This window comes from Stenella coeruleoalba (genome assembly GCF_951394435.1).
Source record: "Stenella coeruleoalba genome assembly, chromosome: 14".
In the NCBI taxonomy this organism is placed as follows: domain Eukaryota; kingdom Metazoa; phylum Chordata; class Mammalia; order Artiodactyla; family Delphinidae; genus Stenella; species Stenella coeruleoalba.
The window spans coordinates 72,487,599-72,502,642 of NC_137160.1; the positions used below are offsets into that span (position 1 = coordinate 72,487,599).

General features: G+C 49.7%; 1 long non-coding RNA gene across 1 annotated transcript; it reads left to right on the forward strand.

Annotated features, from left to right (window-relative positions):
* The first annotated feature begins 1,924 nt into the window (after positions 1–1,924).
* Positions 1,925–13,930, forward strand: LOC307197387. Its single transcript, XR_013831398.1, has 3 exons — positions 1,925–2,377; positions 12,820–12,954; positions 13,821–13,930. It is a non-coding gene; the product is annotated as an uncharacterized lncRNA (long non-coding RNA).
* The last annotated feature ends 1,114 nt before the right edge of the window (positions 13,931–15,044 follow it).

Here is a 15,044-nt window from a genome sequence, read left to right on the forward strand (position 1 = left end):
CCTTAGATGGGAGAGAGTGTGGGGCAGTGAAAACAGTAGAGGCTTGGGGGGTCGAGGGGTGGGGTGAAGTCCTGACCCCAGTGCTAACCTGTTGTGGGACTTGGTGGGATGGATGCCTTGAGGCACTCAATTTCTTCTTCTGTAAGATGGGGATAATAACACCCAGAAGGCATTTATGGTTATAAGAGTGGGTCAGACACTTGGAAACCCACAGGGACCAGGCAGACGATGTAAAGGAGACTTCCCAAACTAGTCTTACTTCTCAAGAGAACCCTAAATCCCGATTTTATGTAGGATATCCCTATTTGTAAGTGTTAGAAACTAATTTAAGCTTTTTTAAAACACAAGGTGGGTCAAAGCTACCACGTTTGTGGCTTGAATTTGATCTGTGGACTGCCAGGGTGTAGCCTCTGGCAGAAGGTGATGTACTTAGCAGGTGCTCGATAAGTGTGGTCCCTTTCTCTTGGGGAGCCTCTCCTTCATCCACCTCTATGCCGACACCTGCCTTCTAGGAGTTCAGACCTTCCTCTAGAACCCTCGAGTTCAGGAAGGGGCTGAGTCCTACCCAGATCTAAGCCTCTGGCCATTCTCACCCCTCCTCTGTCTCCATCCCGGGAGATCCTGTCTTACCAGGAAGGTGCTGCCTGCCTGGGGACCCAGGATCACAGAGCACACAGGTGGCTGGTGTGGGAGGTACGTGTCACAGCCTCGTCATCAGCATGGCGGCCCCCTCCTCCTGTCTGTGGCATCAAGAAACCCTGAGAACCAGTTGACACAACTCCCCAGGGAGTGTACCTGCCTCGGGGAGTGGTGGCTGTGACTCAGAGGTGCAACTGGGCTCGGATGTTGGTGGAGGCACCAGTAAAACAGGCAGAAAAGGAGTGATAGCAAGTCAGAGCTACATGGGGCCTTTTAGGGCAGCCCAACAGTGTTCCGTGGAGAAACAGAGGCCTGGAGAGAGGAAGGTTACATGTCTACTGATTCGTAACTGAGTGCTTTTTCCGTGACATCTTCCTGCCAGACCAAGATCTAGAGCAGGGATGTCAGAGTCTGGGGAGGAACCACATTTCTTGGTCTTCATATCCCCTAAGTCATGGGAAGAAGAGGCCTACGGACTTTGTTTCCATCCTGGTTCTGCCGCTTACTGTGTGTCCTTGGGCAACTCACATAGCCTCTCTGGTCCTCGGTTTCATCATCTGTAAAGTGAGAATAAACGCTTTGCCAAGGTTAAAATGAGAGCTTGTGTAGAATGCCTGGTTCATAACGGATGCTTCAAAGTCTTTTTCTAAAGGCACTTATATCTGGCCTCCTTTCAGAAAAGGCTTAGAAGTGGCTTACAAACACACGCTGCAATGCCAATGCAGGAAAGACCTAGATGAGAGGACGGGATGACAAGATGGTGGGGTAAAGTCTTGTATGGTGGTGAGCAGGGGGCCACACATCTGGATCAGAGTTTCCTGGCAGCCACAGCAAAGGGAGAAATACAACCATTATGTGACTCTTGGTATCCATAAGCTGAGAAACTACTGCTTGCTTAGGTAAAAAAATTAACTTTTCTTGGTAATGGGATATGAGTCATTTCTCACGTGAGTCTTCAAAAACAGGGCCTGTGGCAAGAGTAATTCTCTTTCCTTTCCACTCCCTCGCTTCCTTCTCTAGCTATTCCTTGGGGTCACCCAAACCCTACAACCATAGCTGATGGCATAATGGTTAAGAGGCCCAGCCCTGAAGACAAAACCAGTCTCCACCTCTGCGCAGCCTTGGGCTCGAGACCGCCCCTCTCTGAGCCTCAGTTTCCTCATCTGTAAAATGGATGGTTATAGAAATAACTACCTCTAGGTTCTTGAAAATTAGAGGTGGTGAAACAGCGTGTAAAACACTGACCAGCTTAAACTGGTTTTGCTTCCTTAAAATGGGTTGTTGATTAATCTAACCTGGAGTTATTTTTACAGACAGCATTGCGCATGTGCAAAATGGGAACGCATGCCTCCAGGATGACCCCGGAACCAGGAATCTTCAGCTGACGGAACTTAAAGAATAGAAATGTTGCCAGCGGAGCCCTTTACGAAAGGAGAAGTCCTTCAATCAGGAGACTCTGGCTTCCAGCAGTAGCTTATTTGGACTGATTCGAGAATAGCCAATCAACTTCCAAGTCTGAAGTTCCCTTAACCCGTTAAATTTCACCCAGAAGCCTGGATTGAGGAGAGAGATTTGAGTCCTGCTTCCTGTTTCCTTCCAGGTCGACCTCGCAGTGAAGCTCTTTCTTTCCTCAAAAGCTGGTGCCATAGTGTCAGCTCCTACGTGCATCAGGCAGCCAGCACTTGCTGGGTAACAGAGGTATCTTCTATAAAGACCTTCAAGTGACATTTTGCATACAGTAAGTGTTCCATAAATGGTGGCTGCTCTTATAGCAGGAACTCAATAAATGGTCACTGAATGAGTATCATAGGGCAGCAAAAGCATTTTCTCTTCCAAACCGTCTCTTCAGTGCTTCTCAGCAGCAGGCGTTCTCCCCAAACCAAATTGAAACTGCATGTGTGTTTTAATCAATTCCATGGTTTGTGGGAGCCAAAGAGCCCAGGTTAATGGAACACAGCCAAATCCCCCGTGAATTTCTAACCCTCCTTGAAAGGCCTCTGCTTTTTCCTGCTCAGCCACTGGGAAGCTGTTGCCTCCACTCGGGGAGGAGAAATTGAATAATTGATGCAATTTGAATAACACTAGGATTTATAATGATATTGAAATGTAAAGATAAAAGGGGGCGTGAACGGGAGGGGGGCTCATAGCGGAAGAGGCAAGTTGTTAATAGGCACTTAGGGGCTCTGTGGGGTGGGGGGAGCTCCCCTTGGAAACATGTGCTGAAAAGTCATTTGAGAGAGGAGGCGCTGGGAGGGGGGTGGGCTGGGAAATCTCCACCCGGAGAGGGAGAAAAGCCATATTCATAAATAAGATTCGGAAATTTCTCCCGACTCAGCACCACTAACAGGGAGTGGATAATTATTTAAATGCCAAATCATTCCGCTCATTAGAATCCCAAATCATATCTGAAGAAACTGATTGCCCAGGGCAGGAATGAAAGGGGGCGGAGGAGGAAATGGGGTGGCTAGGAAAGCGGGAAATGGGAGGGTCTCCCCGACTTCTGGTCCAGGCCAAGGGGAAGATGGAGTGGAAAGGACGGCAGGATGGTAGGGAGGGTAGGAACATGGGGTGGAAGGAAGTCAGAGAGTCGTGGGTTCAAGGCCAGGATCTGATACTTCCTTATTGTGGGTCTCCTTTGTTACCTTACCTCTCTGAGCCTCAGTTTGCCCAGCTGGAAAATGGGGTTGATGCTAAGATCTACTTTGCAAGCAGCGAATGTTAGCTGCTGTGATTAGGGAGGCAGGACGGAGAGGGGCTCAGGACGGGGCACGGGCTAGGGCTGGGGGAGGAGCCTCTCATAAGCCCCAAGCCAGGCTCCTTTCCCTCCCAAACCTACCCTGTCTCTGACCCCAGTCACAGACAGGAGCTGACTTGAGAGGTGGAGACTGAGTCTCAGAGAGGGTAAGGGATAAGGGACTTGGCCAAGATGACACAGAGCCAGGGACCCCAAGTACACACACATCCTATCACCCCCACGAGTCCACAACTCCCAGCCTCATCTGGCCGCCCTCCCAGGTGCCGGGAGGTCTCCAAGATGGGAGTCGGCTCAGCCCCCGGGAGCGTTATCCTGTCTGTGGACCGGAGTCACAAGGGCAAGTCGGTAACAATCCAATTATGCCGAGAGATTCCGGGCTGGCTGGTGCCCCCTCCCATGGTGGATGACCATGCCACCCCTCAGAGACGAGCAAGCAAGCGGGGGCCCTGGAGCAGGGGGGCCACAAGGAGCGCTGGCTGGGCTCAGCAGGGGCAGGGAAACCCCAAAATAGGGAAGCAGCGTGCACTCACGTGCTCTCAATATAACTATGAGTAGTAGTAATAAGGCAGCCGCACACCTGTTGTGCAATAGCATGTCGGCTTTTATTCTGTGTCAGACCCTGTGCTCAGCATTTTATATCATTTAACTCTCATTAGAACCCTGTGAGCAGAGGCGATGGGGAAGCCGAAGTCTGGAGAGGTGAGGCGACTTGTTCATGCAGCTCAAAAGCTGTGAGCCTAAGGTTTGAACCTGTTGGCCTGAAACCCAAGCCTCTTGGTAGCTCTGGGCTGCCCCCCAGACTCAGTCCACAGCCAGCGCCTGGCTTTCTCCTCACCATGGCTCTGGGAGATCCCTTAGGTGCTGTTTGCAGGCGAGACCCTCCATAGCCCCACAGAGAGATCGAGAAGGAGCTGGGATTCAGACATGGGTTGTTCCAATCTCAATCTCACACAGCCCTCTGTCTGCCCCCTCTGGAGCCTCCGGCCCACCTTGCTGACCTCTCTCCACTCTCCCCCACCCCTGTGGCCTCCTGGTCAACGCAGAGAGCAGCCCAGCTGCCACTCCCCCCATCCCCTTCAAATAAGACTTGTAGTAGCCACTTGCCTGTCCCCAGAAGCCTGGGGAACCAGGTGGGGCCCCCCACCCGCTTGCTTAAGGTCACCCTGGCGTTCGCATTCAGTAGAGGTTGGGGGCCAGGCCTTCCAAGGTTTCCCAAGTAGTGACTGAAACATTAGCTCAATTAATATTTCAGTGGCCCAGTCCTGGCTGGTGATTGCTGCAGCTGGGAAGCTGGGTCCTTTCTCTTCCCAAGAGGCCAAGCGGAGACAGCTGGGAAGCCTTGGGGCCAGGGGCAGTCAGAGGATCTGGGATGGAGCCTGTCTGCTTGGCTGTGTGGCCTTGATCAAAACCCTTCCCCTCTCTGGGCTGTGTCTGTCAAATGGTGACATCACTCTTTCCTGCTTATAGTGTTATTGGGATTAGCCTGGGGCCTGGCATATGGTCGGTACTCAGTAAATGATAGTATTCGCAATACCTGTGTTTTCCAAGGTGAGCTGCCCATTCTACCTGCTCCAGAATTCCATGGGGTGCTTGTTACAAATACTGTCTCCTGGGCCCCGCCTGGACCGGCAGAGCCTGGATGCAGGGGCCCTGGAGTCTGCACTTGTGCCAAGGGCTCCCAGTGACTCCCCAGCACCCCTGCTTCCTAGTGAGGGAGTAGGAGCCTAGGCTCTGAGACAAGCACTTGCACGTCGGTTTCCTTGTATGTAAATGGGAACAGAGACATTGACCTCTCAGGGCTTCTGGGAGGAAAGAATGAGATTAGGGGCTGGCACATAATAGGTACTCAATAAATGATTTCCCCCCTCCCACCACCCACTCCCCTTCAGTGGAAGACCAAGCATCAGCCCCCTAAAGAGGGGATGAGGGGGGTGTCCTGCCCCTCAGGAGCCTTGTCAGCAGGGCCCGCTCCAAATCGATCTTTTCCCCCCCGTTTTCGCTCACAGCGTCAGCATCTCTTGGGGCGGGAGAAAATGCCAGCATCAGCACGCTGCGTGCCCCAGCCAGACACGGCTGCTCTTTATTAATTAACCACCAGATGTTAGTTTTGCATCTTTTATCAGAGGGAGGTTTATCGCCAGGACCCTGTATGTCAGGCCGTTAGGGAGAGGCAGGAAAACATCCCTTGGGGGGCCCTGGAGTTGGCAGGGAGCGGGGAGGGGGACAAGAAGCATGGTCGCCAGCCCAGAGCACCCCTCCGCCCTGGCCACCCCCCGCCCAGTGCCTCCATGGTCACGTCCGCAGTGGCCATTTGGCCCATTTGAAGTGGCTACTTGTACATCAGCTCACAGGGCCACCATGATGAGCAAACCAGGCCCAGTCCCTGTTCTCCAAAGCTCACAGTCAGTTGGTGAGATAGCCACATTCCAGTAAACCCAAATAGATAAAACTATGACAAATTGTAAGCGGTGTCATGAAGGAAACTGACAAGGTTTTCAGAGCAGGCGAATAGCTGGCAGGGGACCTAATTTAACGGAGCGGTTTCCCTGGGGAGGTGACATTTAAGTGGCCTCACGAAAAGGAGCCGGGGCAGAAGATTCCAGGCAAAGGGCACAACAAGGGCAAAGGCCCTGGGGCAGGAACCGGCTCAGCGTGTTTAAGGATCTGAAAAAAGATCCGAGAGGCTGGAGCGTGATGAAGGAGGAGGCCACCAGGATGCTGAGGTCAGCTGGGCCGGGACCAGGGGTCCTCGTGGGGCATACGGAGGAGCATGGATTTCTCGTGTTGAGGGCACCAAGGGGCCACAGCAGGCTGTTGAGCAGGGGAGCGATGTGATGATGGGATTTTGACATGAGAAAGAACCCTCTCTCTGCCCTGGAGGGTGAGGGACGGGTTAGAGGGGAGGGAGGGAAGCCCGCCAGGTGGTCAGTCTGGGAGAGATGGTGAGCCCTTAGCATTGACTGGGCACTAACAGGGTGTCGGGCAGCGTTCACATGCAAGAAATATTATGAAGCAGAAACGGGGGGCGAGGGTGAAAGAAGGGTGTAAGGTGACTCCGGCTGCCTTGCTCCAGACACACCCGAGTCCTCTCACGCCCCCAGCACCCAAGAGACTGGAATTAGGATCATCTTCATTTCACAGATGAAGAAATGGGGGACCAGTGAAGTGTAGCAGCTTGTTCAAGGTCACACAGCGAGGAGCAGCAGATCCCACACTTGAACTTGGTCTGCCTGCCGCGCTGTCTTTCCTGCAAACAGCTGCCCAAGCTCACGCAGGCTGCAGGTAACTGCTGTCTTCCTCCTGCTGTTTCATGAATGCTGTGCTCCCCTCCACCAGTTACTCAGTGAAGTCCACTGGGCGGAGCAGAGGGGGCCCGGCTGACCCGAGCAGGTAAGGGGCAGTGGGTCCCAGATCCAGCCCTTAACTTGACCAAGGCACAGCAAATCCAGACACGAGTCTATGTTACCTCCTTTCAAATTGATGTGACACCGTTACCCAGGGTGATTATTTTCTGCCTGATCCACTCACCATCCGATAAACAGGTGATTACTTCTCCCAGTTCAGTTTCTGATTTGCATACAATAAATATCACCCCCTGGAAGTGTGTGTGTGTGTGTGTGTGTGTGTGTGTGTGTGTGTGTGTGTGTGTGTGTTGGGGGTGGAATACGGGTCTCATGTCTTATTTATGAGAAATAAACAGGAGCACGAGCTCGCATAATCAACACATATTTAATCTAGCTCTTTTCGCCCTTTTGACTCTAATCAGGCCAGGTCTGTGCATGGCTCTGTGTGTGTGTGTGTGTGTGTGTGTGTGTGTGTGTGTGTGTGTGTGTGCGCGCACCCGCACACTCAGGCTGCAGGGGACACCCCTGCCAAGATCTTCATCCCAGCCTGTTTGGGGCTGATGGTTGGGGCACAGGCTGCCTAAGAGGTCTCCTGAACCCCAGCACACTTAGTTTGAGGATGCAGGCTCAAGGTATGGGAGGGGGGCAATTGCATTCCCCCAACAACTTCGCAGAGGTTAATTATTTTAAAATTGTCGAAACATCTTTGAACCGTCAAAAGTACCAGCAATATAATTGGGCGACATTAGCCACAGTTCTGTTGGCAGTGACACCCAACATCACATATATATATATATATATATATTTTAAATTTATTTATTTAATTTATTTATTTTTGGCTGCATTTGGTCTTCATTGCCGTGCACGGGCCTTCTCTAGTTGTGGCGAGCGGGGGTTTCTCTTCGTTGCGGTACGCGGACTTCTCATTGTAGTGCCTTCTCTTGTGGCGGAGCACGGGCTCTGGGTGTGCAGGCTTCAGTAGTTGTGGCACATGGGCTCAGTAGTTGTGGCTCGCGGGCTCTAGAGTGCAGGCTCAGTAGTTGTGGCGCACGGGCTTACTTGTTCTGCAGCATGTGGGATCTTCCTGGACCAGGGCTCGAACCTGTGTCCCCTGCATCGGCAGGCAGATTCTTAACCACTGGGCCACGAGGGAAGTCCCTCAACATCACATATTTTTCATCAAGATAGAAAAGCCAAACAGAAAATTTTTTTTAAAAGCTAAGCATTGCATGGAGAATCAAGGTCACGTGCTCATAAATGCCAGAGCCAAGGCTTGAACCTGGGACTCTGACTGCAAAGCCCAAGTTAGTAGCACCCCGTGATGCTGTCTTCCTGACATGATGAGTAAGAGATCTGGGAGAAACCAGCAGTGTGATCACCTACTGCCATCCAGCTCCTGTTCCACTGATAGAGAAACTAAGACCATAAAAGTAAGGGAACTTGCCCATGGTCATATCCAAACCGTGTCAGAGCTGGAATTCAAATCCAGGTCTTAATTGTGTGCGTGTATGTTTAAAAAATAACTGTTTTGGTATGTTGACCTAGGCAGAGCACAGAAGGGATAGCTGTGTTTGCTCACCAATGACTGGGTCCTAATTTGGAGTGGTTTGAAAGACTAGAAATATGTCTGGGGTGGCAGTTCTGGCTGCCAAATGGGCTCCTTGGTTCTTCTCCAAGTTGCATGTGCTGGGACTGAAATGTCCAACATGGCTCGCTCACTTGCATATCTGATGCCTGGGCTCAATGGCTGGGACAGCTGGAGCTTCTTCAATATCTCCCTCCTTTCTACACAGCCTCTCCACTCAGCTAGCTTGGGCTTCCTCACAGCATGGCGGTCTCAGAGTAGTCAGGCTTCTTTCATGGCGGCTGACTTCCACCAGAGAAAGAAATGTGAAATCTTGGGTGTGTTTTCTATTTTGGTATGCTTGTTTATGTTTATGAATGTATCATTTTTATGCAAACACATATGATGGATGTGTGGTGTAAAAATTCAAACACTATGGAAAAGTGCAAAGATTAGAGGGGAAAAAAAACATTCAAGATTCCACTACCCAGAAATTAGCATTTGGTGAACTTTAATCAAGGAAACTTTTTCTTTTAATTTTTATTTATTTATGTGGCTGTGCTGGGTCTTAGTTGCAGCAGGCAGGGTCTTTAGTTGCTGCATGTGGGATCTTTTAGTTGAGGTATGCGGGATCTAGTTCCCTGACCAGGGATCGAACCAGGGCCCCTTGCATTAGGAATGCAGAATCTTAACCACTGGACCACTAGGGAAGTCCCAAATCAAGGAAACTTTTTACAACAAAAAATAAAAAGAGCAGAATGGGGAATTCCCTGGCTGTCCAGTGGTTAGGACTCGGCACTTTCGCTGTCGTGGCCCAGGGTTTGATCCCTGGTTGGGGAATTAAGATCCTGCAAGCCGTGTGGCGAGGCCAAAAAAAAAAAATCGGTGAACGGATGGATGGATAGATGAGGGAGAGATGGGTGGATGGATGGATGGGTGGGTGGTTGATGAGTAAATGGAGAAAACAAAAGATAGAGGAAAATTCTGACTGTTGAGGATTCTCAGAGCTGGGAAGAGAGACAATTAAGTTTCTCAGTGTTGGAAAAGTGGTGATGAGAGGCCTGTCACCCCAGACCAATCACTACTATTACTATTATTACTTCCACTATCACTACTCTTATTATAACTACCACCACTATTGCTATTACTACCAGTATTGCTACTATCACCACTATTACCAATATTACTATTACTGTTGCTGCCATGATCACTACTATTGCTACTTCTTCTCCTTCTCCCTTTTTTCCCTTCTGCTGTAATTTTTATTGTTATTTTTAAGTTATTATAAAGGTAACACATGTTCATGATAGAAAAATCAAGAAAGAGGTAATTTCAAAGATAAAACTCACCCTCAAATACCACCATCCAGAGGTGTCAGCCCCTGGCAGGTCCCATTCCTCAGTGGGGTCTGCAAGGCCCTCCATGGCCAGCTGCTGCCCACCTTCCCATCTCATCTCCTCTCTGACCATGCGCTCCGGTCAGACCAAACCTCTGATGCCCCCAGACCCACCTGCCTTCCCTCCCCTTGTCTCTGGGCCTTTGCAGGGGCTGTTCCTTCTGCTTGGCATGGCCTTCCTCCATCAGGCTCACCCCCATGCTCCCTGAACTCTGAGCAGAGACACACATCCTCTAGGGAGCCTCTCTGAGCACCCCACCCCCTAGACTGGGTCAGGGGTCCCCTCTGGGCCCCAACCATCCCTGAGTGTCCCCTGCAGAAGTACACCTCACCCTTCTTTGTTTATCTGTCTTTCTTCTCCACTGTAGAAAGCAGGGACCATGTTGCATCACCTCTGTGTGCCCAGCATGGACCTGCCACATAGTAGGGGCCTCCATACGTGTTTGTTGAATGAATGAGTGAACGCGTCAGTCTGGAAAGGTTTCCTAGAAAAAGTGGCCTATGACCCATGCTCTCCTGGCGGTACTGGGGAAGAAAGCAGTCAGGGTGTAGGGCCAGGCAGCTTCTTCTACACCAAATGACAGCTGTCTGCATTGACTTTTGATCTGGGCTGTCACCTGGGCCCAGGGGCCCCATGTTTGCAAACGCACCAGGCTCCCAGTGGAGTGTTTGAGGAGGGCAGTGTGCTCCCGCCCTCCCGCACCACTGAAGAGGCAGCGTCAGACATGAGAAGCAGGGTTCCTCTGTGCACTATTGATTTGTCATAACTGCCTGCCGACAGACAAGGTGAACAGTTCACTTTTATGAATCCTTATTAACAGTGTGGCAAGAGGTATTTCACTTTAAGTGCCCCCTTTTTGCTGAAAAAGAAAAAGAGCAGAAAATGTAAATTATCTCATCACAGAGAGATGCTGAGAGCTCCGAGCTGGGGCCTTCAGAGGAGACAGAACAGAGACTGGCTGGGACACGAGGAGGGGAGGCCCCTTCACGTCCCGTAAGTGGTCAAGGCTGGCTCCGTGGAGGTTCCCAAAGCCGAGGTCGGTGGGGAAGGCAAACTTGGCAGGGGGAGCGTGGCCATGCAGCCGAGGGCTGTGGAGCAGGTGGTTACAGCATGGAAGCCAAGTCTGTGCTTAATGGGCAAAGAGAAAAGCACAGGAATGCTCATGGCAACCTTAAAAAAAGCGTAAAACTGGAAACAGTCTAAATGTCCTTCAACAAGGGACTAGATACATGTATATTATAATACAGCCATTTGAGTGGAATACTAGGCAGCTAAGAAAAAGAATGAGATCATCCTGTGTGGACCAGTAGAGAAGAAAGTATATGAGATATTACTGAGTGGAAAAAGCAAGTTACAGGACAGTTTATAGTGTGCTCTCATTTACATAAAAGTAGGCATATATGTGCTTCATGTGCATGGAAAGTATGTAGAAAGAGTCACACAAATATCTACTCACAGCAATTCTCTCTGGGAAGTGAGACCAAAGAACTGGGGATGGGGTCAGTTTTTGATTCTCATTTCATCCACTTTCGTGCCAGTTTAATTTACTTTTTACTATGTGCAGTAGGACTTGTATTTTTTAAAAGTTTTAACTCTTTTAAAATGTTCAGCTCCAGGGGGGTAATTTAATTGTCTCCTTTATAACCTTCTCCATGGTTTGAGTTTTTTTTACAATAACCAACTAAGATGTCTGTAAGTATAAAAATGTAATACAAAATTTTTGGACAAGAAAACACTGGTTTTGGAGTCAAGCCAATCTGGTTCTTGTTCTCAATCTTCCTTCTACCAGCTGAGTGACATTAGGGAAATGACTTAATCTCTTTGAGCATCAATTTCCTCCAGCAATAGTGGATATTAATAGTATATACAGATAATCTGCAAAAAAAAACACAACGGAATCCCTATGCTGTGTACCTGAAACTAACACAATATTGTAAATCAACTATACTTCAATTAAAAAATAGTATATACAGAGCAAGCATACAGTAAATAGTAGCTTTAGCCTTATAATTATCATTATCCCATCGAGAGAAATGGCAAACCCTTGCATGCCCTCCCAGTTGGTGAATTCATACCCATCCCTGTGACAGACCCTAGGAAGCTATTTTAAATGATCCTCAAACAGTTTTTAGGTATGTAATTCATTTACAAATGGAATCTTAGGTAGAAACCCAATACGTGTAAAACAGGAACAAGAACGTTTTAGTAGCATTCAAACCGTGACATTTGTACTCAGGGATGTTTGCAGCCTCCTGGCCATCCTGCATCCTTTTTCCTTTTTTTTTGCTGTACGCGGGCCTCTCACTGTTGTGGCCTCTCCCGTTGTGGAGCACAGGCTCCGGACGCGCAAGCTCAGCTGCCATGGCTCACGGGCTCAGCCGCTCCGCGGCATGTGGGATCTTCCCGGACCAGGGCACGAACCCGTGTCCCCTGCATCTGCAGGCGGACTCTCAACCACTGCGCCACCAGGGAAGCCCCTTTTTCCTTTTGGTGATAACATCCTGACCTTCCTTCGGGGGGATTGTCCTTCCCCCTCTCTCAGCTCCTCACCCCCACCGGAGTTGGTATTTACTCAATGCCAAAGACATCCCCTGGCCACAGGGAAAGTTTCAAGGACCAGACTGTGGCCAATGTGAGCCAGTCAGGCTTATGATTTCCATGCAAATTATAGAGGGAAAGAAGGTCCTTTTTCTCCTAGATTTGAGCCTGAGATGGGGGTTGGGTAAGCCTAGAGTTCACCCCTGGAGTCTAAGAATGAAGCCAATACCCTGAAAGGCAGAGCTGAGAGATGACGAATACTTGAACCCTGGTGACATCACGAGAGCCCCTGAATCACGCTGTGCCTGAAAGTAGCACCACCTCTGGAGATTTTTGTTGCAAGAGCCATTTATGCTCTAGCCAGTTGGGTTTTCTATCACTTGTGACCAAAGATAGGCTAAATAAGGTAATATATGTATTCATAAAGCCAGTTAGAAAAAACAAGGAAGTTGCTTTGACAGATGTAAACATTTGAAATCAGGCGTTAGGGATGACAGGTGCTGTCTTGTATCAGCCCCACATCTAATTTATTTCCATATTTGTTTCTGTTTTTTTCTTTTGGCCACACTATACGGCATGCAGGATCTTAGTTCCCCAGTGAGGGATCGAACCTATGCCCCATGCAGTGGAAGCGTGGAGTCTTAACCACTGGGCTGCCAGGGAAGAACCCTGTATTTGGTTTTGATTGCCCAGCGTCAAGAAAATTTGGAATCATAGGTAAGTAGAGCAGCAGTTTAGTGTAGGGCTTTGGTCCCCAGGCTCTGGAGTAAGACAGTCTGGGTTCAAATCCCTACCCTGATCCTCAGCAGCTGTGGGACCTGGGGCAAGTCACTTGACCTCTCTGAGTCTCCATTTCCTAACACCTACGTCACTGGAGGGTTGGAAGCAGTAGATGAGTTGCTTCGCGTGAAAGCATTTAAATAGTACCTGACACCTGGCCTGGGTGAGCTCGTTATTATTATTTTTTTAACACCTTTGTTGGAGTATAATTGCTTTACAATGGTGTGTTTCTGCTTTATAACCAAGTGAATCAGTTATACATATGTTCCCATATCTCTTCCCTCTTGCATCTCCCTCTCTCCCACCCTCCCTATCCCACCCCTCTAGGTGGTCACAAAGCACCGAGCTGATCTCCCTGTGCTATGCGGCTGCTTCCCACTAGCTATCTATTTTACGTTGGGTAGTGTATATATGTCCATGCCACTCTCTCGTTTTGTCACAGCTTACCCTTCCCCCTCCCCATATCCTCAAGTCCATTCTCTAGTAGGTCTGTGTCTTTATTCCCGTCTTACCCCTAGGTTCTTCATGACCTTTTTTTTTTTCTTAGATTCCATATATATGTGTTAGCATACGGTATTTGTCTTTCTCTTTCTGACTTACTTCACTCTGTATGACAGACTCTAGGTCCATCCACCTCACTACAAATAGCTCAATTTCATTTCTTTTTATGGCTGAGTAATATTCCATGGTATATATGTGCCACATCTTCTTTATCCATTCATCCGATGATGGACACTTAGGTTGTCTCCATCTCCTGGCTATTTCATGTACCAAAATGTTCATTGCAGCTCTATTTACAATAGCCAGGAGCTCTTATTATTCTGCCATGTTCCTGCTTGTCGGAGCACCTGTGTGCTGCCTTGAGCTGAGAGCTCTGAACCAAACCTCGCCTGCTGCGTCGGTTTCACTGACAACCATCCCGAGGTGGCAGGGTAAGCTTTTACAAAACGTATCGGCACCTGCTTATCTGCGGCTTACGGTTTTCTGGAGAGTGACCTCGGTGCTGTGCTCCAGGGGAAGGAGTCCTAGAGGAGTTGGAGGGACGTGAGCTTGAGCTCAGAGGGGACTATTCTGGTGCCTGACGTTGTCTAGGGATGGACCAGGCTGTCCTTCAGGCAATGAGCTCCCTGCATTGGGAAAGAGTGCACAGTGAGGCTGGGCTGCCGTGCGGTAAACGTGTCATAGCGAGGATGCCAGCGCCAGACAGAAGGAAGGCTTCATTCATTCATTCATCAAATATTCACTATGACCCAAGCACTCGGCTGAACATCCCCCCCTCACGCTCAGATGAGGTCATTTCATAAAGAATTTCTTGCTAAGATAGGACTCCCTCCGCCAGCCTTCTAGGGGCCGTTTTCATTTTTAAAGAGGACCCTGTGTCAATGGTAAGAAAAGGGTTTCTAATGGTGGACTCCCGGGCGCTTGGGCAGCTCACCCGGGCATAGAGATGGGAGGAGGCCCACTCATCTCGCCTTGCAGTTTGCATGACCAAAGTGGACGGAATAAGGGAGATGGACATGCTCCACACCCCCCAGGGGGGGTTTCAGATCACAGTAGCGGTATTAACGTGACCGGATGAACATGTGACACGTGTGCTACTTCATTTCATCTCAGCTGCCCTGGGCAGCTGTGAGGGTCCCCCAGGCAGGCAGTTTGGCCTCAGGCAGCCCTCCCCTTTCTGCCCACCCCCACCCACCAGAAGTCCTCAACCTCCTCCAGTGCTGGGTGAACAAACAGGCAGGCTGGGGATGACAGGTCTATCAAACTCCCATTTTCAGATGAGGCTCTAGAGGAAAAGGTCTGGCCTGAGGCCTGCCTCCACAACTCCCATAATCCTCCCAAAACCTCCAAGGGTGGTTTTATGCCCATTTCACAGGTTTAGAAATAGAGGCCCAGAGAAGCAAGTCACTTGCCCAAAGTCTCATGTGAGCTGAGCTGAAGCTCAGCCCAGTTCCATCTCATTCCCCATCCTGGGGTTCGCCCTTCCTTGTGGCCTCCCTGAGTAAGACCGTGCAGGAGAAAGAGTG